At 37.4% G+C, this 24911-nt stretch overlaps 1 long non-coding RNA gene and 4 other non-coding genes across 5 annotated transcripts; 1 reads left to right on the forward strand and 4 right to left on the reverse strand.

Annotated features, from left to right (window-relative positions):
• Positions 1–1121: 1121 nt before the first annotated feature.
• On the reverse strand, positions 1122–1210 carry TRNAM-CAU (transfer RNA methionine (anticodon CAU)). Its single transcript is given in 2 exon segments — positions 1122–1157; positions 1174–1210. It is a non-coding gene; the product is annotated as a tRNA-Met (tRNA).
• A 5459-nt stretch (positions 1211–6669) lies between these two features.
• On the forward strand, positions 6670–7529 carry LOC149074449 (uncharacterized). Its single transcript, XR_016194387.1, has 2 exons — positions 6670–6703; positions 7245–7529. It is a non-coding gene; the product is annotated as an uncharacterized LOC149074449 (long non-coding RNA).
• A 3091-nt stretch (positions 7530–10620) lies between these two features.
• Positions 10621–10709, reverse strand: TRNAM-CAU (transfer RNA methionine (anticodon CAU)). Its single transcript is given in 2 exon segments — positions 10621–10656; positions 10673–10709. It is a non-coding gene; the product is annotated as a tRNA-Met (tRNA).
• A 4134-nt stretch (positions 10710–14843) lies between these two features.
• Positions 14844–14932, reverse strand: TRNAM-CAU (transfer RNA methionine (anticodon CAU)). The gene is given in 2 exon segments: positions 14844–14879; positions 14896–14932. It is a non-coding gene; the product is annotated as a tRNA-Met (tRNA).
• A 4603-nt stretch (positions 14933–19535) lies between these two features.
• TRNAM-CAU (transfer RNA methionine (anticodon CAU)) lies at positions 19536–19624 on the reverse strand. The gene is given in 2 exon segments: positions 19536–19571; positions 19588–19624. It is a non-coding gene; the product is annotated as a tRNA-Met (tRNA).
• Positions 19625–24911: the final 5287 nt, after the last annotated feature.

Consider the following 24911-nt stretch of genomic DNA (forward strand, 5'->3'; position numbering starts at 1 on the left):
TGAAGATAATGACGCGCTGTGTCAATGGCCCTTAGGAAGATGCGTAGAAATATATTTCAGCATGTTGCGTGATTATGAATGCATTCGTTGTATATAGAAAACACCTCGTGTTGACCATTAGGCGACACAAACACTTGAAAAAACACATTGATTTCAGAAATATATAAGAAAAGTAAGAAACTGTGCCCCAGCTGAGGATCGAACTCAGGACCTTCAGATTACTCTGTTCAGATATTATGAGACTGACGCGCTGCCAACAGCGCTATTGAGGCTTGATTAAAACCAATTTCCTCATGTGTGTTCGCGTATGCATTCACTGTGCACGAAACTCGTCGTGTTAATGATACGAATGAAACACTTTTGAAAGGAGACATTCATTTCAGAAATGTATAGAAAAGAAGAAAATTGAGAGAGAGCCGCAGACTCGAGAACTGAACTCAGGACTTTCAGATTAATCTGTATTGATAGATGAAGATAATGACGCGCTGTGTCAATGGCCCTTAGGAAGATGCGTAGAAATATATTTCATCATGTTGCGTGATTATCTATGCATTCGTTGTATATAGAAAACACCTCGTGTTGACCATTAGCCGACACAAACACTTGAAAAAACACATTGATTTCAGAAATATATAAGAAAACTAAGAAACTGTGCCCCAGCTGAGGATCGAACTCAGGACCTTCAGATTACTCTGTTCAGAGATAATGAGACTGACGCGATGCCAACTGCGCTACTGAGGCGTGATCGAAACCAATTTCCTCTTGTGTGTTCGCGTATGCATTCGCTGTACACGAAACTCGTCGTGTTAATGATACGAATGAAACACTTTTGAAAGGACACAATCATTTCAAAAATGTATAGAAAAGAAGAAAATTGAGAGAGAGCCGCAGACTCGAGAACTGAACTCAGGACTTTCAGATTAATCTGTATTGATAGATGAAGATAATGACGCGCTGTGTCAATGGCCCTTAGGAAGATGCGTAGAAATATATTTCAGCATGTTGCGTGATTATGTATGCATTCGTTGTATATAGAAAACACCTCGTGTTGACCATTAGGCGACGCAAACACTTGAAAAAACACATTGATTTCAGAAATATATAAGAAAAGTTAGAAACTGTGCCCCAGCTGAGGATCGAACTCAGGACCTTCAGATTACTCTGTTCAGAGATAATGAGACTGACGCGCTGCCAACTGCGCTACTGAGGCTTGATCGACACCAATTTCCTCATGTGTGTTCGCGTATGCATTCACTGTACACGAAACTCGTCGTGTTAATGATACGAATGAAACAATTTTGGAAGGACACATTCATTTCAGAAATGTATAGAAAAGCAGAAAATTGAGAGAGTGCCGCAGACTCGAGAACTGAACTCAGGACTTTCAGATTAATCTGTATTGATAGATGAAGATAATGACGCGCTGTGTCAATGGCCCTTAGGAAGATGCGTAGAAATATATTTCAGCATGTTGCGTGATTATGTATGCATTCGTTGTATATAGAAAACACCTCGTGTTGACCATTAGGCGACACAAACACTTGAAAAAACACATTGATTTCAGAAATATATAAGAAAAGTTAGAAACTGTGCCCCAGCTCAGGATCGAACTCAGGACCTTCAGATTACTCTGTTCAGAGATTATGAGACTGACGCGCTGCCAACAGCGCTACTGAGGATTGATTAAAACCAATTTCCTCATGTGTGTTCGCGAATGCATTCACTGTACACGAAACTCGTCGTGTTAATGATACGAATGAAACACTTTTGAAAGGAGACATTCATTTCAGAAATGAATAGAAAAGAAGAAAATTGAGAGAGAGCCGCAGACTCGAGAACTAAACTCAGGACTTTCACATTAATCTGTATTGATAGATGAAGATAATGACGCGCTGTGTCAATGGCCCTTAAGAAGATGCGTAGAAATATATTTCAGCATGTTGCGTGATTATGTATGCATTCGTTGTATATAGAAAACACCTCGTGTTGACCATTAGGCGACACAAACACTTGAAAAAACACATTGATTTCAGAAATATATAAGAAAAATAAGAAACTGTGCCCCAGCTGAGGATCGAACTCAGGACCTTCATATTACTCTGTTCAAAGATTATGAGACTGACGCGCTGCCAACTGCGCTACTGAGGCTTGATCGAAACCTATTTCCTCACGTGTGTTCGCGTATGCATTCACTGTACACGAAACTCCTCGTGTTAATGATACCAATGAAACACTTTTGAAAGGACACATTCATTTCAGAAATGTATAGAAAAGAAGAAAATTGAGAGAGAGCCGCAGACTCGAGAACTGAACTCAGGACTTTCAGATTAATCTGTATTGATAGATGAAGATAATGACGCGCTGTGTCAATGGCCCTTAGGAAGATGCGTAGAAATATATTTCAGCATGTTGCGTGATTATGTATGCATTCGTTGTATATAGAAAACACCTCGTGTTGACCATTAGGCGACACAAACACTTGAAAAAACACATTGATTTCAGAAATATATAAGAAAAGTAAGAAAATGTGCCCCAGCTGAGGATCGAACTCAGGACCTTCATATTACTCTGTTCAGAGATTATGAGACCGACGCGCTGCCAACAGCGCTACTGAGGCTTGATCGGAACCAATTTCCCCATGTGTGTTCACGTATGCATTCACTGTACACGAAACTCCTCGTGTTTATGATACGAATGAAACACTTTTGAAAGGACACATTCATTTCAGAAATGTATAGAAAAGAAGAAAATTGAGAGAGAGCCGCAGATACAAGAACTGAACTCAGGACTTTCAGATTAATCTGTATTGATAGATGAAGATAATGACGCGCTTTGTCAATGGCCCTTAGGAAGATGCTAGAAATATATTTCAGCATGTTGCGTGATTATGTATGAATTCGTTGTATATAGAAAACACCTCGTGTTGACCATTAGGCGACACAAACACTTGAAAAAACACATTGATTTCAGAAATATACAAGAAAAGTTAGAAACTGTGCCCCAGCTGAGGATCGAACTCAGGACCTTCAGATTACTCTGTTCAGAGATTATGAGACTGACGCGCTGCCAACAGCGCTACTGAGGCTTGATTAAAACCAATTTCCTCACGTGTGTTCGCGTATGCATTCACTGTACACGAAACTCCTCGTGTTAATGATACCAATGAAACACTTTTGAAAGGACACATTCATTTCAGAAATGTATAGAAAAGAAGAAAATTGAGAGAGAGCCGCAGACTCGAGAACTGAACTCAGGACTTTCAGATTAATCTGTATTGATAGATGAAGATAATGACGCGCTGTGTCAATGGCCCTTAGGAAGATGCGTAGAAATATATTTCAGCATGTTGCGTGATTATGTATGCATTCGTTGTATATAGAAAACACCTCGTGTTGACCATTAGGCGACACAAACACTTGAAAAAACACATTGATTTCAGAAATATATAAGAAAAGTTAGAAACTGTGCCCCAGCTGAGGATCGAACTCAGGACCTTCAGATTACTCTGTTCAGAGATTATGAGACTGACGCGCTGCCAACAGCGCTACTGAGGCTTGATTAAAACCAATTTCCTCATGTGTGTTCGCGAATGCATTCACTGTACACGAAACTCGTCGTGTTAATGATACGAATGAAACACTTTTGAAAGGAGACATTCATTTCAGAAATGAATAGAAAAGAAGAAAATTGAGAGAGAGCCGCAGACTCGAGAACTAAACTCAGGACTTTCACATTAATCTGTATTGATAGATGAAGATAATGACGCGCTGTGTCAATGGCCCTTAAGAAGATGCGTAGAAATATATTTCAGCATGTTGCGTGATTATGTATGCATTCGTTGTATATAGAAAACACCTCGTGTTGACCATTAGGCGACACAAACACTTGAAAAAACACATTGATTTCAGAAATATATAAGAAAAATAAGAAACTGTGCCCCAGCTGAGGATCGAACTCAGGACCTTCATATTACTCTGTTCAAAGATTATGAGACTGACGCGCTGCCAACTGCGCTACTGAGGCTTGATCGAAACCATTTTCCTCACGTGTGTTCGCGTATGCATTCACTGTACACGAAACTCCTCGTGTTAATGATACCAATGAAACACTTTTGAAAGGACACATTCATTTCAGAAATGTATAGAAAAGAAGAAAATTGAGAGAGAGCCGCAGACTCGAGAACTGAACTCAGGACTTTCAGATTAATCTGTATTGATAGATGAAGATAATGACGCGCTGTGTCAATGGCCCTTAGGAAGATGCGTAGAAATATATTTCAGCATGTTGCGTGATTATGTATGCATTCGTTGTATATAGAAAACACCTCGTGTTGACCATTAGGCGACACAAACACTTGAAAAAACACATTGATTTCAGAAATATATAAGAAAAGTAAGAAAATGTGCCCCAGCTGAGGATCGAACTCAGGACCTTCATATTACTCTGTTCAGAGATTATGAGACCGACGCGCTGCCAACAGCGCTACTGAGGCTTGATCGGAACCAATTTCCCCATGTGTGTTCACGTATGCATTCACTGTACACGAAACTCCTCGTGTTTATGATACGAATGAAACACTTTTGAAAGGACACATTCATTTCAGAAATGTATAGAAAAGAAGAAAATTGAGAGAGAGCCGCAGATACAAGAACTGAACTCAGGACTTTCAGATTAATCTGTATTGATAGATGAAGATAATGACGCGCTTTGTCAATGGCCCTTAGGAAGATGCTAGAAATATATTTCAGCATGTTGCGTGATTATGTATGAATTCGTTGTATATAGAAAACACCTCGTGTTGACCATTAGGCGACACAAACACTTGAAAAAACACATTGATTTCAGAAATATACAAGAAAAGTTAGAAACTGTGCCCCAGCTGAGGATCGAACTCAGGACCTTCAGATTACTCTGTTCAGAGATTATGAGACGGACGCGCTGCCAACAGCGCTACTGAGGCTTGATTAAAACCAATTTCCTCACGTGTGTTCGCGTATGCATTCACTGTACACGAAACTCCTCGTGTTAATGATACCAATGAAACACTTTTGAAAGGACACATTCATTTCAGAAATGTATAGAAAAGAAGAAAATTGAGAGAGAGCCGCAGACTCGAGAACTGAACTCAGGACTTTCAGATTAATCTGTATTGATAGATGAAGATAATGACGCGCTGTGTCAATGGCCCTTAGGAAGATGCGTAGAAATATATTTCAGCATGTTGCGTGATTATGTATGCATTCGTTGTATATAGAAAACACCTCGTGTTGACCATTAGGCGACACAAACACTTGAAAAAACACATTGATTTCAGAAATATATAAGAAAAGTTAGAAACTGTGCCCCAGCTGAGGATCGAACTCAGGACCTTCAGATTACTCTGTTCAAAGATTATGAGACTGACGCGCTGCCAACAGCGCTACTGAGGCTTGATTAAAACCAATTTCCTCACGTGTGTTCGCGTATGCATTCACTGTACACGAAACTCGTCGTGTTAATGATACGAATGAAACACTTTTGAAAGGACACATTCATTTCAGAAATGTATAGAAAAGAAGAAAATATTGAGAGAACCGCAGACTCGAGAACTGAACACCGGACTTTCATATTAATCTGTATTGATAGATGAAGATAATGACGCGCTGTGTCAATGGACCTTAGGAAGATGCGTAGAAATATATTTCAGCATGTTGCGTGATTATGTATGAATTCGTTGTATATAGAAAACAGCTCGTGTTGACCATTAGGCGACACAAACACTTGAAAAAACACATTGATTTCAGAAATATATAAGAAAAGTAAGAAACTGTGCCCCAGCTGAGGATCGAACTCAGGACCTTCAGATTACTCTGTTCAGATATTATGAGACTGACGCGCTGCCAACAGCGCTACTGAGGCTTGATTAAAACCAATTTCCTCATGTGTGTTCGCGAATGCATTCACTGTACACGAAACTCGTCGTGTTAATGATACGAATGAAACACTTTTGAAAGGAGACATTCATTTCAGAAATGAATAGAAAAGAAGAAAATTGAGAGAGAGCCGCAGACTCGAGAACTAAACTCAGGACTTTCACATTAATCTGTATTGATAGATGAAGATAATGACGCGCTGTGTCAATGGCCCTTAGGAAGATGCGTAGAAATATATTTCAGCATGTTGCGTGATTATGTATGCATTCGTTGTATATAGAAAACACCTCGTGTTGACCATTAGGCGACACAAACACTTGAAAAAACACATTGATTTCAGAAATATATAAGAAAAGTAAGAAACTGTGCCCCAGCTGAGGATCGAACCAACACCTTCTAGAGCAAGAAGTCTTCGCTCGCGATTTTTCGATGCTGTGACGTCATCACACTCCGGCTTAATACTCCGGCCAGTTTTTTCCCCGTCGATAGCTTTTCTTCCCTCTTCCCCAAAGCCGCTTGAAAGGCTTCCCCAAAGACTCTTAATGCAGCTTTGCTCTTCCCTGACCGCGATATTGACAACAGTAAGCACTCACGTGCACGCAGTTTTTTAGTGATAAATTTCTATTTTAAACATTTATTTTATTAATTTATGGGCAAGGTAATAAACAATGCTGTTGCACAAGCCCTTTAAAAAGAATAAGTTGGAGAAAACAACAGCTAATCCGGCCACCAGCGAGCTTCGTGGAAGGAAGTATAAGCCTATCTGTACAGCTGCATATAAAATCACACAGGTTAGTTCATTTTTTACTATTACATGAAATGCATTGATGAATATTCTTTAATATTATTGTTGCAAACATAGTTAATTTCATAATCCCAATTTTCATAAACTCAGTGCTTTACATAGGGATAGGGCTTTATTAAGTTAATTGATAATTGGCACTGTGCTATTTGAATCTTTTTTTTTTTTAATGTTATCCTTAAACGTAAGAAGTTTTTGAAGAATAAACAGTTGGAGGGAATTTAGAATAATTACAGAAAATATATTTCATTTGCCGCCACCTCACATCCAGGAGTCAGGGTTCTATAAAATTTTTAGTGGATCCCACTCTAATATTTCTCATTGGAGCCTTTGTGATGGAACTTCAAATAATTACGTGATAGGAAATATTTTATTTCATGCCCCCTCCTGAAACTGGGTCCCTTGGTAAGATCTGCTAGGGTCAAAACAATGAAAATTCTAAATTTTTTTTAATGTTATAATTTCAGCTAAATTTCACAAATTTTGTAAAAATTCAAACGTCCAATGATGCTTTTATTTCATGTCAATAGGTGTGTATGACTTGGACAGTATCATGGGATGAGACCAGAATCATGTGAATTTGCTGAGCGCCCAAGAAGAGTGAGGACTGGATAGAACCACCAGACCAGAATCAAAGTTTTCCCACTGCCCAGCTGAATAAGGGCTGACTGTGGGACTACAGAAGGGCCCAGATAGGCCTATGAAGAAGGGGAGATATGTGTTTTGTGCAAGTGTATGGATGTGTGTGAAAGAGAAAAGTTGATAATTTCGGGATAAATGGGCCTGTTCGGTCATTGCTAATGAAAATTTTAGCCTTGGAAAAAAAAACATGCCACCACAACATTTGAGCCTTTTCCTAAGGAGAAACAGTTCAAGAAAAATGATGACACAGTGTTTCATTTACATGCGAGTTCAAAGCAAGCTCTGTATAACTCATTTTCTAGGTAAAGATATCATTTTTTGCAAAAACCTTAATTTGCAGTGAAACCAAGCAGGCACCACCATCACCAGTCAAATCACAAAGTTTGTAAAGATGTTATACAATAGTCACTCAAATATCAGTCAAACCAATCCTATTCGCCAGGGTGATTTTTTTTTTTTTTTAAATTTTTGATATAAATATGATTAGTGCACACATCTATATTGGGATTACAATGTAATGTAGAACTAAAATAACGTCAAAGGTAAGTGTAAAATATGTGTCTCAAGTTTTATATCAAGAAATATTCAAGTAATGATGCACAGTTTTTAAAATTTCATGAATTTTCTCTCAAAATTAAATGAGTGTTGAAATATTTATAGAATAACTAAGAAGACAAAGTGTTTCATTATAAATGTGTGAATTTATGTAATGAAGCCCCTCTGATACACTATTCCAACCATATTACCTGTTATAATGCCAAAATTCTTTGGGACGGGGGTGGTGGAATTATATCTGGGCTAGACCATTAGGTTAAAAAAATGTCAATTTATTTTTTCATATAAATTAAGATTTCTCAATACACAAAACAACTTAAAATATTTGAGTGATGATTATATTGATACCAACGTGGGAGTAGTGTATAATCATAGAATATTAACTAGAATTTTTCCCATGTCTATATAAATTTGGTCAGATACATAGTTTACCTGTCTTGAACATATATGGCTCGTTGCTTCATAATGTAATTCTCAAAATTGTGCGATCCACTTCGGATGTTATTGGCTTTATTGTTGTAGCCATCGCAACTGATAATTAATTGCATTAATAACAAAATACTGGGTTTGTCTATTAGTCCCCATATAAATTTCCATGTTCATCCTCGCCCTTCAACATAAAGGGCCAGACCATTTTTGCCCTGATAGTGTATCTGATTAAAATTATCAGAAAAGCTGGCTGTATTAAAAAACTGAGGTTTATTTTTTCAAATAGAATTTCATCCCGCCTATAAATTTCGTGAGGTTCATGTTTTGGCCTTCTTGAACATAGATCACATGTTGCTTCATAATATAATTCTTAAAATTAATCTACGTTTGTCAGTGATTGGTACAGAAGGGGCATTTTCGAAATAGACTTGCAGTGCGTTATGATGAACAACTTTGAGTTCTTTAGAAATTACAAAATACTGTGTTGATGAATTGGGTTTTCCATGTTTTAACTGGAAAATATATACAAATACGTATTCAAAAGCCAGGTTTGGGAAATATAGACAGGTACTAACAATATATCTTTGAGGTAAGTTTTAGTATGTGGGAGGGAGTAATTTTCTGTGGAGTTTTTGTGACGTATTTCTGAAGAACCTTCAAATAAAAATGCACTTTTAAAGGAAAATTATTGTCAATAAATTTTATGCAAAAAAGGAAAGTGGTGACATTTTCAATAAAGCACTATTTTTGATTTTTACTACTTTAATCTAGAGATACGAGGTGAGAATATTATCAATATTATCCTGGATGTAAAAATTGGAGAATAATCGAGAATATTCATTTTTCTTTTAAATTTAATTTTTTTTTTTTACTAACTTTGTTTATATTGTGAAATATAAATCAGTTTTCTTTGCCCGAAACATTTACAACAAAACAGTTTTTAGTATAATCACCCCCAACGATAACTTTTAGTTCTAGAATATTGATTGAACTCTTGACGGGGACAGAAAATATTCTCTCAAAAGACAACTATTATAAATTACTAGAGAATATTCTCAAGTTATTTATCAAGATTATTATAATACATGTTATTACATATATTCTTGATACTCTCTGGAAAGATTTTGGTAACTGAAGAATATTCTCTCTGCAAGCACTATTATTAATAACTTCAGAATAATTATTTTCTACATGAAAATCCCCAGTAATTTATGAAAGTAATCCTTCCAGAGAATGTTCTCAAGGATATTATATGTAACTATATATTATAAATAACGAGAATATTCTCATCAAGAACTTATATAAGTCTCAAGTTATTTATTATATTTATTTCACGAAAAGTTCCTTTTACATATTTATTTTTTTTATAAATGACTTAAAATATGTATTGTATGTGTTGAGAAATAAAGGATACTATATAGTTGAATTGGTCTCAGTTTTCTTTTGGTATTCAATGGATATTTTTTTGGTTAAAGTCAACAGAAATGAAGTTCTGAAAAATTAATGCTCTTGGGGAAGTTTTGAGGTCAAGAGGTAATTTTTTTCAAATATTAAGTTTTTATCAAAACTCTGGCCCTAATTGATACTTGGAAATAATGAATTATAAGTACAAACTTGTCTATTCGAGTGCATGTCTTTAATAATTTAGCCTCTTTTTTTATATATAACATTAAGAAAAAATATAGCAACGTGGATCGATGTGTTATAACACATCGGCGTTAGTGTGGTGCTGGAAAACGATCTTACAGGGAAGATGTGTTTCGTAGGACTGCATTCAATGACGTCACGAATATCGGGGGCAGGCCTTCTGCTTTAGAAGGTATTGATCGAACTCAGGACCTTCAGATTACTCTGTTCAGAGATTATGAGACTGACGCGATGCCAACTGCGTTACTGAGGCGTGATCGAAACCAATTTCCTCATGTGTGTTCGCGTATGCATTCGCTGTACACGAAACTCTTCGTGTTAATGATACGAATGAAACACTTTTGAAAGGACACATTCATTTCAGAAATGTACAGAAAAGAAGAAAATTGAGAGAAAGCCGCAGACACGAAAACTGAACTCAGGACTTTCAGATTAATCTATATTGCTAGATGAAGATAATGACGCGCTGTGCCAACGGTCCTAACAAAGATGCGTTGAAATATGTCTCAGCATGTTGCGTGACCATGTATGTATTCGTTGTGTATAGAAAACACCTCGTGTTGACCATTAGGCGACACAAACACTTGAAAAAACACATTGATTTCAGAAATTTATAAGAAAAGTAAGAAACTGTGCCCCTGCTGAGGATCGAACTCAGGACCTTCAGATTACTCTGTTCAGAGATTATGAGACTGACGCGCTGCCAACTGCGCTACTGAGGCTTGATCGAAAACAATATCCTCATATGTGTTCGCGTATGCCTTCACTGTACACGAAACTCCTCGTGTTAATGATACGAATGAAACACTTTTGAAAGGACACATTCATTTCAGAAATGTATAGAAAAGAAGAAAATTGAGAGAGAGCCGCAGACTCGAGAACTAAACTCAGGACTTTCACATTAATCTGTATTGATAGATGAAGATAATGACGCGCTGTGTCAATGGCCCTTAGGAAGATGCGTAGAAATATATTTCAGCATGTTGCGTGATTATGTATGCATTCGTTGTATATAGAAAACACCTCGTGTTGACCATTAGGCGACACAAACACTTGAAAAAACACATTGATTTCAGAAATATATAAGAAAAGTAAGAAACTGTGCCCCAGCTGAGGATCGAACTCAGGACCTTCATATTACTCTGTTCAGAGATTATGAAACTGACGCGTTGCCAACTGCGTTACTGAGGCTTGATCAAAAGCAATTTCGTCATGTGTGTTCGCGTATGCATTCACTGTACACGAAACTCGTCGTGTTAATGATACGAATGAAACACTTTTGAAAGGACACATTCATTTCAGAAATGTATAGAAAAGAAGAAAATTGAGAGAGAGCCGCGGACTCGAGAACTGAACTCAGGACTTTCAGATTAATCTGTATTGATAGATGAAGATAATGACGCGCTGTGTCAATGGCCCTTAGGAAGATGCGTAGAAATATATTTCAGCATGTTGCGTGATTATGTATGCATTCGTTGTATATAGAAAACACCTCGTGTTGACCATTAGGCGACACAAACACTTGAAAAAACACATTGATTTCAGAAATATATAAGAAAAGTAAGAAACTGTGCCCCAGCTCAGGATCGAACTCAGGACCTTCAGATTACTCTATTCAGAGATTATGAGACTGACGCGCTGCCAACTGCGCTACTGAGGCTTGATCGACACCAATTTCCTCATGTGTGTTCGCGTATGCATTCACTGTACACGAAACTCGTCGTGTTAATGATACGAATGAAACACTTTTGAAAGGACAAATTCATTTCAGAAATGTATAGAAAAGAAGAAAATTGAGAGAGAGCCGCAGACTCGAGAACTGATACTCAGAACTTTCAGATTAATCTGTATTGATAGATGAAGATAATGACGCGCTGTGTCAATGGCCCTTAGGAAGATGCGTAGAAATATATTTCAGCATGTTGCGTGATTATGAATGCATTCGTTGTATATAGAAAACACCTCGTGTTGACCATTAGGCGACACAAACACTTGAAAAAACACATTGATTTCAGAAATATATAAGAAAAGTAAGAAACTGTGCCCCAGCTGAGGATCGAACTCAGGACCTTCAGATTACTCTGTTCAGATATTATGAGACTGACGCGCTGCCAACAGCGCTATTGAGGCTTGATTAAAACCAATTTCCTCATGTGTGTTCGCGTATGCATTCACTGTGCACGAAACTCGTCGTGTTAATGATACGAATGAAACACTTTTGAAAGGAGACATTCATTTCAGAAATGTATAGAAAAGAAGAAAATTGAGAGAGAGCCGCAGACTCGAGAACTGAACTCAGGACTTTCAGATTAATCTGTATTGATAGATGAAGATAATGACGCGCTGTGTCAATGGCCCTTAGGAAGATGCGTAGAAATATATTTCATCATGTTGCGTGATTATCTATGCATTCGTTGTATATAGAAAACACCTCGTGTTGACCATTAGCCGACACAAACACTTGAAAAAACACATTGATTTCAGAAATATATAAGAAAACTAAGAAACTGTGCCCCAGCTGAGGATCGAACTCAGGACCTTCAGATTACTCTGTTCAGAGATAATGAGACTGACGCGATGCCAACTGCGCTACTGAGGCGTGATCGAAACCAATTTCCTCTTGTGTGTTCGCGTATGCATTCGCTGTACACGAAACTCGTCGTGTTAATGATACGAATGAAACACTTTTGAAAGGACACAATCATTTCAAAAATGTATAGAAAAGAAGAAAATTGAGAGAGAGCCGCAGACTCGAGAACTGAACTCAGGACTTTCAGATTAATCTGTATTGATAGATGAAGATAATGACGCGCTGTGTCAATGGCCCTTAGGAAGATGCGTAGAAATATATTTCATCATGTTGCGTGATTATCTATGCATTCGTTGTATATACAAAACACCTCGTGTTGACCATTAGGCGACACAAACACTTGAAAAAACACATTGATTTCAGAAATATATAAGAAAAGTAAGAAACTGTGCCCCAGCTGAGGATCGAACTCAGGACCTTCAGATTACTCTGTTCAGAGATTATGAAACTGACGCGTTGCCAACTGCGTTACTGAGGCTTGATCAAAAGCAATTTCGTCATGTGTGTTCGCGTATGCATTCACTGTACACGAAACTCGTCGTGTTAATGATACGAATGAAACACTTTTGAAAGGACACATTCATTTCAGAAATGTATAGAAAAGAAGAAAATTGAGAGAGAGCCGCAGACTCGAGAACTAAACTCAGGACTTTCACATTAATCTGTATTGATAGATGAAGATAATGACGCGCTGTGTCAATGGCCCTTAGGAAGATGCGTAGAAATATATTTCAGCATGTTGCGTGATTATGTATGCATTCGTTGTATATAGAAAACACCTCGTGTTGACCATTAGGCGACACAAACACTTGAAAAAACACATTGATTTCAGAAATATATAAGAAAAGTAAGAAACTGTGCCCCAGCTCAGGATCGAACTCAGGACATTCAGATTACTCTATTCAGAGATTATGAGACTGACGCGCTGCCAACTGCGCTACTGAGGCTTGATCGACACCAATTTCCTCATGTGTGTTCGCGTATGCATTCACTGTACACGAAACTCGTCGTGTTAATGATACGAATGAAACACTTTTGAAAGGACAAATTCATTTCAGAAATGTATAGAAAAGAAGAAAATTGAGAGAGAGCCGCAGACTCGAGAACTGATACTCAGAACTTTCAGATTAATCTGTATTGATAGATGAAGATAATGACGCGCTGTGTCAATGGCCCTTAGGAAGATGCGTAGAAATATATTTCAGCATGTTGCGTGATTATGAATGCATTCGTTGTATATAGAAAACACCTCGTGTTGACCATTAGGCGACACAAACACTTGAAAAAACACATTGATTTCAGAAATATATAAGAAAAGTAAGAAACTGTGCCCCAGCTGAGGATCGAACTCAGGACCTTCAGATTACTCTGTTCAGATATTATGAGACTGACGCGCTGCCAACAGCGCTATTGAGGCTTGATTAAAACCAATTTCCTCATGTGTGTTCGCGTATGCATTCACTGTGCACGAAACTCGTCGTGTTAATGATACGAATGAAACACTTTTGAAAGGAGACATTCATTTCAGAAATGTATAGAAAAGAAGAAAATTGAGAGAGAGCCGCAGACTCGAGAACTGAACTCAGGACTTTCAGATTAATCTGTATTGATAGATGAAGATAATGACGCGCTGTGTCAATGGCCCTTAGGAAGATGCGTAGAAATATATTTCATCATGTTGCGTGATTATCTATGCATTCGTTGTATATAGAAAACACCTCGTGTTGACCATTAGCCGACACAAACACTTGAAAAAACACATTGATTTCAGAAATATATAAGAAAACTAAGAAACTGTGCCCCAGCTGAGGATCGAACTCAGGACCTTCAGATTACTCTGTTCAGAGATAATGAGACTGACGCGATGCCAACTGCGCTACTGAGGCGTGATCGAAACCAATTTCCTCTTGTGTGTTCGCGTATGCATTCGCTGTACACGAAACTCGTCGTGTTAATGATACGAATGAAACACTTTTGAAAGGACACAATCATTTCAAAAATGTATAGAAAAGAAGAAAATTGAGAGAGAGCCGCAGACTCGAGAACTGAACTCAGGACTTTCAGATTAATCTGTATTGATAGATGAAGATAATGACGCGCTGTGTCAATGGCCCTTAGGAAGATGCGTAGAAATATATTTCATCATGTTGCGTGATTATCTATGCATTCGTTGTATATACAAAACACCTCGTGTTGACCATTAGGCGACACAAACACTTGAAAAAACACATTGATTTCAGAAATTTATAAGAAAAGTAAGAAACTGTGCCCCTGCTGAGGATCGAACTCAGGACCTTCAGATTACTCTGTTCAGAGATTATGAGACTGACGCGCTGCCAACTGCGCTACTGAGGCTTGATCGAAAACAATATCCTCATATGTGTTCGCGTATGCCTTCACTGTACACGAAACTCCTCGTGTTAATGATACGAATGAAACACTTTTGAAAGGACACATTCATTTCAGAAATGTATAGAAAAGAAGAAAATTGAGAGAGAGCCGCAGACTCGAGAACTAAACTCAGGACTTTCACATTAATCTGTATTGATAGATGAAGATAATGACGCGCTGTGTCAATGGCCCTTAGGAAGATGCGTAGAAATATATTTCAGCATGTTGCGTGATTATGTATGCATTCGTTGTATATAGAAAACACCTCGTGTTGACCATTAGGCGACACAAACACTTGAAAAAACACATTGATTTCAGAAATATATAAGAAAAGTAAGAAACTGTGCCCCAGCTGAGGATCGAACTCAGGACCTTCATATTACTCTGTTCAGAGATTATGAAACTGACGCGTTGCCAACTGCGTTACTGAGGCTTGATCAAAAGCAATTTCGTCATGTGTGTTCGCGTATGCATTCACTGTACACGAAACTCGTCGTGTTAATGATACGAATGAAACACTTTTGAAAGGACACATTCATTTCAGAAATGTATAGAAAAGAAGAAAATTGAGAGAGAGCCGCGGACTCGAGAACTGAACTCAGGACTTTCAGATTAATCTGTATTGATAGATGAAGATAATGACGCGCTGTGTCAATGGCCCTTAGGAAGATGCGTAGAAATATATTTCAGCATGTTGCGTGATTATGTATGCATTCCTTGTATATAGAAAACACCTCGTGTTGACCATTAGGCGACACAAACACTTGAAAAAACACATTGATTTCAGAAATATATAAGAAAAGTAAGAAACTGTGCCCCAGCTCAGGATCGAACTCAGGACCTTCAGATTACTCTATTCAGAGATTATGAGACTGACGCGCTGCCAACTGCGCTACTGAGGCTTGATCGACACCAATTTCCTCATGTGTGTTCGCGTATGCATTCACTGTACACGAAACTCGTCGTGTTAATGATACGAATGAAACACTTTTGAAAGGACAAATTCATTTCAGAAATGTATAGAAAAGAAGAAAATTGAGAGAGAGCCGCAGACTCGAGAACTGATACTCAGAACTTTCAGATTAATCTGTATTGATAGATGAAGATAATGACGCGCTGTGTCAATGGCCCTTAGGAAGATGCGTAGAAATATATTTCAGCATGTTGCGTGATTATGAATGCATTCGTTGTATATAGAAAACACCTCGTGTTGACCATTAGGCGACACAAACACTTGAAAAAACACATTGATTTCAGAAATATATAAGAAAAGTAAGAAACTGTGCCCCAGCTGAGGATCGAACTCAGGACCTTCAGATTACTCTGTTCAGATATTATGAGACTGACGCGCTGCCAACAGCGCTATTGAGGCTTGATTAAAACCAATTTCCTCATGTGTGTTCGCGTATGCATTCACTGTGCACGAAACTCGTCGTGTTAATGATACGAATGAAACACTTTTGAAAGGAGACATTCATTTCAGAAATGTATAGAAAAGAAGAAAATTGAGAGAGAGCCGCAGACTCGAGAACTGAACTCAGGACTTTCAGATTAATCTGTATTGATAGATGAAGATAATGACGCGCTGTGTCAATGGCCCTTAGGAAGATGCGTAGAAATATATTTCATCATGTTGCGTGATTATCTATGCATTCGTTGTATATAGAAAACACCTCGTGTTGACCATTAGCCGACACAAACACTTGAAAAAACACATTGATTTCAGAAATATATAAGAAAACTAAGAAACTGTGCCCCAGCTGAGGATCGAACTCAGGACCTTCAGATTACTCTGTTCAGAGATAATGAGACTGACGCGATGCCAACTGCGCTACTGAGGCGTGATCGAAACCAATTTCCTCTTGTGTGTTCGCGTATGCATTCGCTGTACACGAAACTCGTCGTGTTAATGATACGAATGAAACACTTTTGAAAGGACACAATCATTTCAAAAATGTATAGAAAAGAAGAAAATTGAGAGAGAGCCGCAGACTCGAGAACTGAACTCAGGACTTTCAGATTAATCTGTATTGATAGATGAAGATAATGACGCGCTGTGTCAATGGCCCTTAGGAAGATGCGTAGAAATATATTTCATCATGTTGCGTGATTATCTATGCATTCGTTGTATATACAAAACACCTCGTGTTGACCATTAGGCGACACAAACACTTGAAAAAACACATTGATTTCAGAAATATATAAGAAAAGTAAGAAACTGTGCCCCAGCTGAGGATCGAACTCAGGACCTTCAGATTACTCTGTTCAGAGATTATGAAACTGACGCGTTGCCAACTGCGTTACTGAGGCTTGATCAAAAGCAATTTCGTCATGTGTGTTCGCGTATGCATTCACTGTACACGAAACTCGTCGTGTTAATGATACGAATGAAACACTTTTGAAAGGACACATTCATTTCAGAAATGTATAGAAAAGAAGAAAATTGAGAGAGAGCCGCAGACTCGAGAACTAAACTCAGGACTTTCACATTAATCTGTATTGATAGATGAAGATAATGACGCGCTGTGTCAATGGCCCTTAGGAAGATGCGTAGAAATATATTTCAGCATGTTGCGTGATTATGTATGCATTCGTTGTATATAGAAAACACCTCGTGTTGACCATTAGGCGACACAAACACTTGAAAAAACACATTGATTTCAGAAATATATAAGAAAAGTAAGAAACTGTGCCCCAGCTCAGGATCGAACTCAGGACATTCAGATTACTCTATTCAGAGATTATGAGACTGACGCGCTGCCAACTGCGCTACTGAGGCTTGATCGACACCAATTTCCTCATGTGTGTTCGCGTATGCATTCACTGTACACGAAACTCGTCGTGTTAATGATACGAATGAAACACTTTTGAAAGGACAAATTCATTTCAGAAATGTATAGAAAAGAAGAAAATTGAGAGAGAGCCGCAGACTCGAGAACTGATACTCAGAACTTTCAGATTAATCTGTATTGATAGATGAAGATAATGACGCGCTGTGTCAATGGCCCTTAGGAAGATGCGTAGAAATATATTTCAGCATGTTGCGTGATTATGAATGCATTCGTTGTATATAGAAAACACCTCGTGTTGACCATTAGGCGACACAAACACTTGAAAAAACACATTGATTTCAGAAATATATAAGAAAAGTAAGAAACTGTGCCCCAGCTGAGGATCGAACTCAGGACCTTCAGATTACTCTGTTCAGATATTATGAGACTGACGCGCTGCCAACAGCGCTATTGAGGCTTGATTAAAACCAATTTCCTCATGTGTGTTCGCGTATGCATTCACTGTGCACGAAACTCGTCGTGTTAATGATACGAATGAAACACTTTTGAAAGGAGACATTCATTTCAGAAATGTATAGAAAAGAAGAAAATTGAGAGAGAGCCGCAGACTCGAGAACTGAACTCAGGACTTTCAGATTAATCTGTATTGATAGATGAAGATAATGACGCGCTGTGTCAATGGCCCTTAGGAAGATGCGTAGAAATATATTTCATCATGTTGCGTGATTATCTATGCATTCGTTGTATATAGAAAACACCTCGTGTTGACCATTAGCCGACACAAACACTTGAAAAAACACATTGATTTCAGAAATATATAAGAAAACTAAGAAACTGTGCCCCAGCTGAGGATCGAACTCAGGACCTTCAGATTACTCTGTTCAGAGATAATGAGACTGACGCGATGCCAACTGCGCTACTGAGGCGTGATCGAAACCAATTTCCTCTTGTGTGTTCGCGTATGCATTCGCTGTACACGAAACTCGTCGTGTTAATGATACGAATGAAACACTTTTGAAAGGACACAATCATTTCAAAAATGTATAGAAAAGAAGAAAATTGAGAGAGAGCCGCAGACTCGAGAACTGAACTCAGGACTTTCAGATTAATCTGTATTGATAGATGAAGATAATGACGCGCTGTGTCAATGGCCCTTAGGAAGATGCGTAGAAATATATTTCATCATGTTGCGTGATTATCTATGCATTCGTTGTATATACAAAACACCTCGTGTTGACCATTAGGCGACACAAACACTTGAAAAAACACATTGATTTCAGAAATATATAAGAAAAGTAAGAAACTGTGCCCCAGCTGAGGATCGAACTCAGGACCTTCAGATTACTCTGTTCAGAGATTATGAGACTGACGCGATGCCAACTGCGTTACTGAGGCGTGATCGAAACCAATTTCCTCATGTGTGTTCGCGTATGCATTCGCTGTACACGAAACTCTTCGTGTTAATGATACGAATGAAACACTTTTGAAAGGACACATTCATTTGAGAAATGTACAGAAAAGAAGAAAATTGAGAGAAAGCCGCAGACACGAAAACTGAACTCAGGACTTTCAGATTAATCTATATTGCTAGATGGTGAGATTGACGCGCTGTGCCAACGGTCCTAACAAAGATGCGTTGAAATATATCTCAGCATGTTGCGTGATCATGTATGTATTCGTTGTGTATAGAAAACACCTCGTGTTGACCATTAGGCGACACAAACACTTGAAAAAACACATTGATTTCAGAAATATATAAGAAAACTAAGAAACTGTGCCCCAGCTGAGGATCGAACTCAGGACCTTCAGATTACTCTGTTCAGAGATTATGAGACTGACGCGCTGCCAACTGCGCTACTGAGGCTTGATCGAAAACAATATCCTCATATGTGTTCGCGTATGCCTTCACTGTACCCGTACTATTCACTGTACTATTCACTGTACATTCGTGTTAATCATACGAATGAAACACTTTTGAAAGGGCAAATTCATTTCAAAAATGTATTGAAAAGAAGAAAATTGAGAGAGAGCCGCAGACTCGGGAACTGAACTCAGGACTTTCAGATTAATCTGTATTGATAGATGAAGATAATGACGCGCTGTGTCAATGGCCCTTAGGAAGATGCGTAGAAATATATTTCAGCATGTTGCGTGATTATCTATGCATTCGTTGTATATAGAAAACACCTCGTGTTGACCATTAGGCGACACAAACACTTGAAAAAACACATTGATTTCAGAAATATATAAGAAAAGTAAGAAACTGTGCCCCAGCTGAGGATCGAACACAGGACCTTCAGATTACTCTGTTCAAGGATTATGAGACTGACGCGCTGCCAACTGCGCTACTGAGGCTTGACCGAAACCAATTTCCTCATGTGTGTTCGCGTATGCATTCGCTGTACATGAAACTCGTCTTGTTAATGATACGAATGAAACACTTTTGAAAGGACACATTCATTTCAGAAATGTATAGAAAAGAAGAAAATTGAGAGAGAGCCGCAGACTCGAGAACTGAACTCAGGACTTTCAGATTAATCTGTATTGATAGATGAAGATAATGACGCGCTGTATCAATGGCCCTTAGGAAGATGCGTAGAAATATATTTCAGCATGTTGCGTGATTATCTATGCATTCGTTGTATATACAAAACACCTCGTGTTGACCATTAGGCGACACAAACACTTGAAAAAACACATTGATTTCAGAAATATATAAGAAAAGTAAGAAACTGTGCCCCAGCTGAGGATCGAACTCAGGACCTTCAGATTACTCTGTTCAGAGATTATGAGACTGACGCGATGCCAACTGCGTTACTGAGGCGTGATCGAAACCAATTTCCTCATGTGTGTTCGCGTATGCATTCGCTGTACACGAAACTCTTCGTGTTAATGATACGAATGAAACACTTTTGAAAGGACACATTCATTTGAGAAATGTACAGAAAAGAAGAAAATTGAGAGAAAGCCGCAGACACGAAAACTGAACTCAGGACTTTCAGATTAATCTATATTGCTAGATGGTGAGATTGACGCGCTGTGCCAACGGTCCTAACAGAGATGCGTTGAAATACATCTCAGCATGTTGCGTGATCATGTATGTATTCGTTGTGTATAGAAAACACCTCGTGTTGACCATTAGGCGACACAAACACTTGAAAAAACACATTGATTTCAGAAATATATAAGAAAACTAAGAAACTGTGCCCCAGCTGAGGATCGAACTCAGGACCTTCAGATTACTCTGTTCAGAGATAATGAGACGGACGCGATGCCAACTGCGCTACTGAGGCTTGATCGAAACCAATTTCCTCTTGTGTGTTCGCGTATGCATTCACTGTACCCGTACTATTCACTGTACTATTCACTGTACATTCGTGTTAATCATACGAATGAAACACTTTTGAAAGGGCAAATTCATTTCAAAAATGTATTGAAAAGAAGAAAATTGAGAGAGAGCCGCAGACTCGGGAACTGAACTCAGGACTTTCAGATTAATCTGTATTGATAGATGAAGATAATGACGCGCTGTGTCAATGGCCCTTAGGAAGATGCGTAGAAATATATTTCAGCATGTTGCGTGATTATCTATGCATTCGTTGTATATAGAAAACACCTCGTGTTGACCATTAGGCGACACAAACACTTGAAAAAACACATTGATTTCAGAAATATATAAGAAAAGTAAGAAACTGTGCCCCAGCTGAGGATCGAACACAGGACCTTCAGATTACTCTGTTCAAGGATTATGAGACTGACGCGCTGCCAACTGCGCTACTGAGGCTTGACCGAAACCAATTTCCTCATGTGTGTTCGCGTATGCATTCGCTGTACATGAAACTCGTCTTGTTAATGATACGAATGAAACACTTTTGAAAGGACACATTCATTTCAGAAATGTATAGAAAAGAAGAAAATTGAGAGAGAGCCGCAGACTCGAGAACTGAACTCAGGACTTTCAGATTAATCTGTATTGATAGATGAAGATAATGACGCGCTGTATCAATGGCCCTTAGGAAGATGCGTAGAAATATATTTCAGCATGTTGCGTGATTATCTATGCATTCGTTGTATATACAAAACACCTCGTGTTGACCATTAGGCGACACAAACACTTGAAAAAACACATTGATTTCAGAAATATATAAGAAAAGTAAGAAACTGTGCCCCAGCTGAGGATCGAACTCAGGACCTTCAGATTACTCTGTTCAGAGATTATGAGACTGACGCGATGCCAACTGCGTTACTGAGGCGTGATCGAAACCAATTTCCTCATGTGTGTTCGCGTATGCATTCGCTGTACACGAAACTCTTCGTGTTAATGATACGAATGAAACACTTTTGAAAGGACGCATTCATTTGAGAAATGTACAGAAAAGAAGAAAATTGAGAGAAAGCCGCAGACACGAAAACTCAACTCAGGACTTTCAGATTAATCTGTATTGATAGATGAAGATAATGACGCGCTGTGTCAATGGCCCTTAGGAAGATGCGTAGAAATATATTTCAGCATGTTTCAATTTCAATTTCAATTTATTTTATTAAATAACAGTTACATTCGCAAAAATAACACTACCCAAGAGGCAAATGGCTGCCAATACTGGGGTTATGATCATGAAAAAAAAAAAATTAAAAACTGATACAACGTTTCATGGGAAAAAATATATATATATATACATAAATTCAAACACAAAAATAATCATAAATACAAAATCAAGTTAATTAGTAGTACAAGTATTTCGAAATTAATTAGTAAATATTTTTAATGTGTTCATTACATTGAAGTAAAAAAGAAAAAGGGGGAGGGAAGAAATGTGTGTGTGTATATACATGTACATATTGTGGCTGGCTTTCGGAGTGCTACTTTAATTACACATAAAAAGGGATTAATAAGATTTGCAGTTATGGAGCTATGTGAAAATAAATTTCAATATCATTTATTGAGTGAAGATATTCTTTAAGTTTTCTTTTGAAATGAGGCAGATTTGTAATTGTTTGCATTTCATAAGGTATTGAATTGAAGAACCTTGGCGCTATGAAAATGAAGTGTTTTTGCAAAATATCTTTGTGTGCATGTGGAATAGAAAAAATACAATTTGGTCTACGTGGATTTACTGTAGTGCGCATGGGCAAATGGTATTGTTTTTTGTACAGAGTAATTGTAACTTTTAGCAAGTACAGCTGACGAACAGTTAAGACGTCAGCATTACGGAAAAGAATATTAGACTGGGTGTTATAGTCATTATATATTAGTCGAATTACTTTTTTTTGTAGATTAATTATAGGACGAATATTACTATTGTAATCTCCACCATATATACAAAGACCGTAATATATGTGTGATTGAAACCACGAAAAATACAAATTTCTGATGAACACTTTATTAACCTGACTTCTGAGATGAAAAAACTTGAAAATCATGTACCTCAATTTTTTATGTAGAAAGTTTACGTGTGATTTCCATTTTAAATTATTATCGAAATAGAGGCCGAGATATTTAATACTCTTGACAGCTTTAAGACAGTTACATGAACATGAAGTGAGATTACATTGGTTAGTATGGTATATCAATTGAATAGGGTCAGGAGAATTATCTCGTAGGGAAAATTTCATGTATTTGCTCTTTTCAATATTAATTTCCAGATCATTAATAAGAAACCAATTCCGAATTTTTAAAAGATCTTCATTTATTTTTTGGTTCAATACCTCTAGTGGATCATTACTTGCATACATGACCACCGTATCATCTGCGAAGCAGATAATTTTACCAAAAATATCAATGTCGCAAAAGTCATTTATGAATATTTGAAACAATAAGGGACCTAAAACTGAGCCCTGAGGGACTCCCCTTTTAATTATTAAAGGAGAACTGTAGAAACTTGAACATCTGACTCTTTGGATTCTATTTTCCAAGTATGATTTCATCAAATCGTGTGTACCACCCCTGATGCCAATTGAATACATTTTCGAAAGGAGAATATCGTGATTTATTGAATCAAAAGCTTTTCTTATATCCAAGAATATTGCTATTACTTTGTGGGATTTATCAACGTTTTCATAGACAAATTGAGTAAAAGTTAATAATGCTGTTTCAGTATTTTTTTTAGGTAGAAACCCATGCTGATTATCAGAAAAGAATTTTGTTTTGTTAAGGAAGTCAAATACTCGGATTTTTATGATGGTCTCAAACACTTTCGAAAATGTTGGAAGAACAGATATTGCTCTATAGTTGTTAAAAACATTCACATCTCCTGATTTGTAAACTGGTGTAACATTTGCAATTTTTAAAACATCAGGAAAAATAGAGTATTTAATGCAGTCATTAAAAAGTTGGGTCATATAAGAAACCACATTATTTGGAAGCACTCTTAGTATCTTTGAATTAATAATGTTAGAACAATTTTTACCTCGAGATATATCAAATATAATATTCGAGACCTCAGTATAACTTATTTCAGAAAAAAACATTGATTGAGAGTTATTGTTAATTGAATAGGCAGGAACATAATTTTGATATGAAGAGTTATTTCCACCCGACATCGTGATGAAATGGGTATTAATATTATTTAAAGTTAAAATTGGATCCCTTCCCATAGGCAAAGATTGTTTTGGCCCATCGGTACCTAATATTTTATTTACAAATTTCCATTGTTGTTGTGATGTATGGCATTTATTAAATTCATGAAGAAAAAATTTATTTTTTGCTTCAGTAACTTTCATTTTAACACAAGAAGTAACCGATTTATATGCAATGTTCACCAAGACATCAAATGGAAATTTTTTACATTTAAAATAGAGACTTTGTTTTAGTTTTACAAGATCCAAAACCTCCTTTGTAACCCAACTATTTTTTTTTCTGTTTTTCGGTTTATTAAAGCATTTAGTATGATTCATAGTGATAATTTCAAGAGTTTTGAGAAAAGAGTCAAATGAAATATTGGGATCACTTTCTACATATGCAAATTCATAATTGTTTAAGTAATCAGTAATATTTTGGTAATCAACAGACATAAATTTCTTTCTCAATTTATTGGAATTGTAAGTATTGTTAATAAAATTTAATTTACAACCAATTGCATAATGATCAGTCAAACTAGATTGGAAAACAAATGAATTAACACATTCCATGTTTCTGCTCATTCTGATGAAAA

This window comes from Pholcus phalangioides, unplaced genomic scaffold (assembly GCF_987345545.1).
Source record: "Pholcus phalangioides strain wild (caught in Gottingen) unplaced genomic scaffold, Ppha-v1.0 ptg000017l_1, whole genome shotgun sequence".
Taxonomy (NCBI): Eukaryota; Metazoa; Arthropoda; class Arachnida; order Araneae; family Pholcidae; genus Pholcus; species Pholcus phalangioides.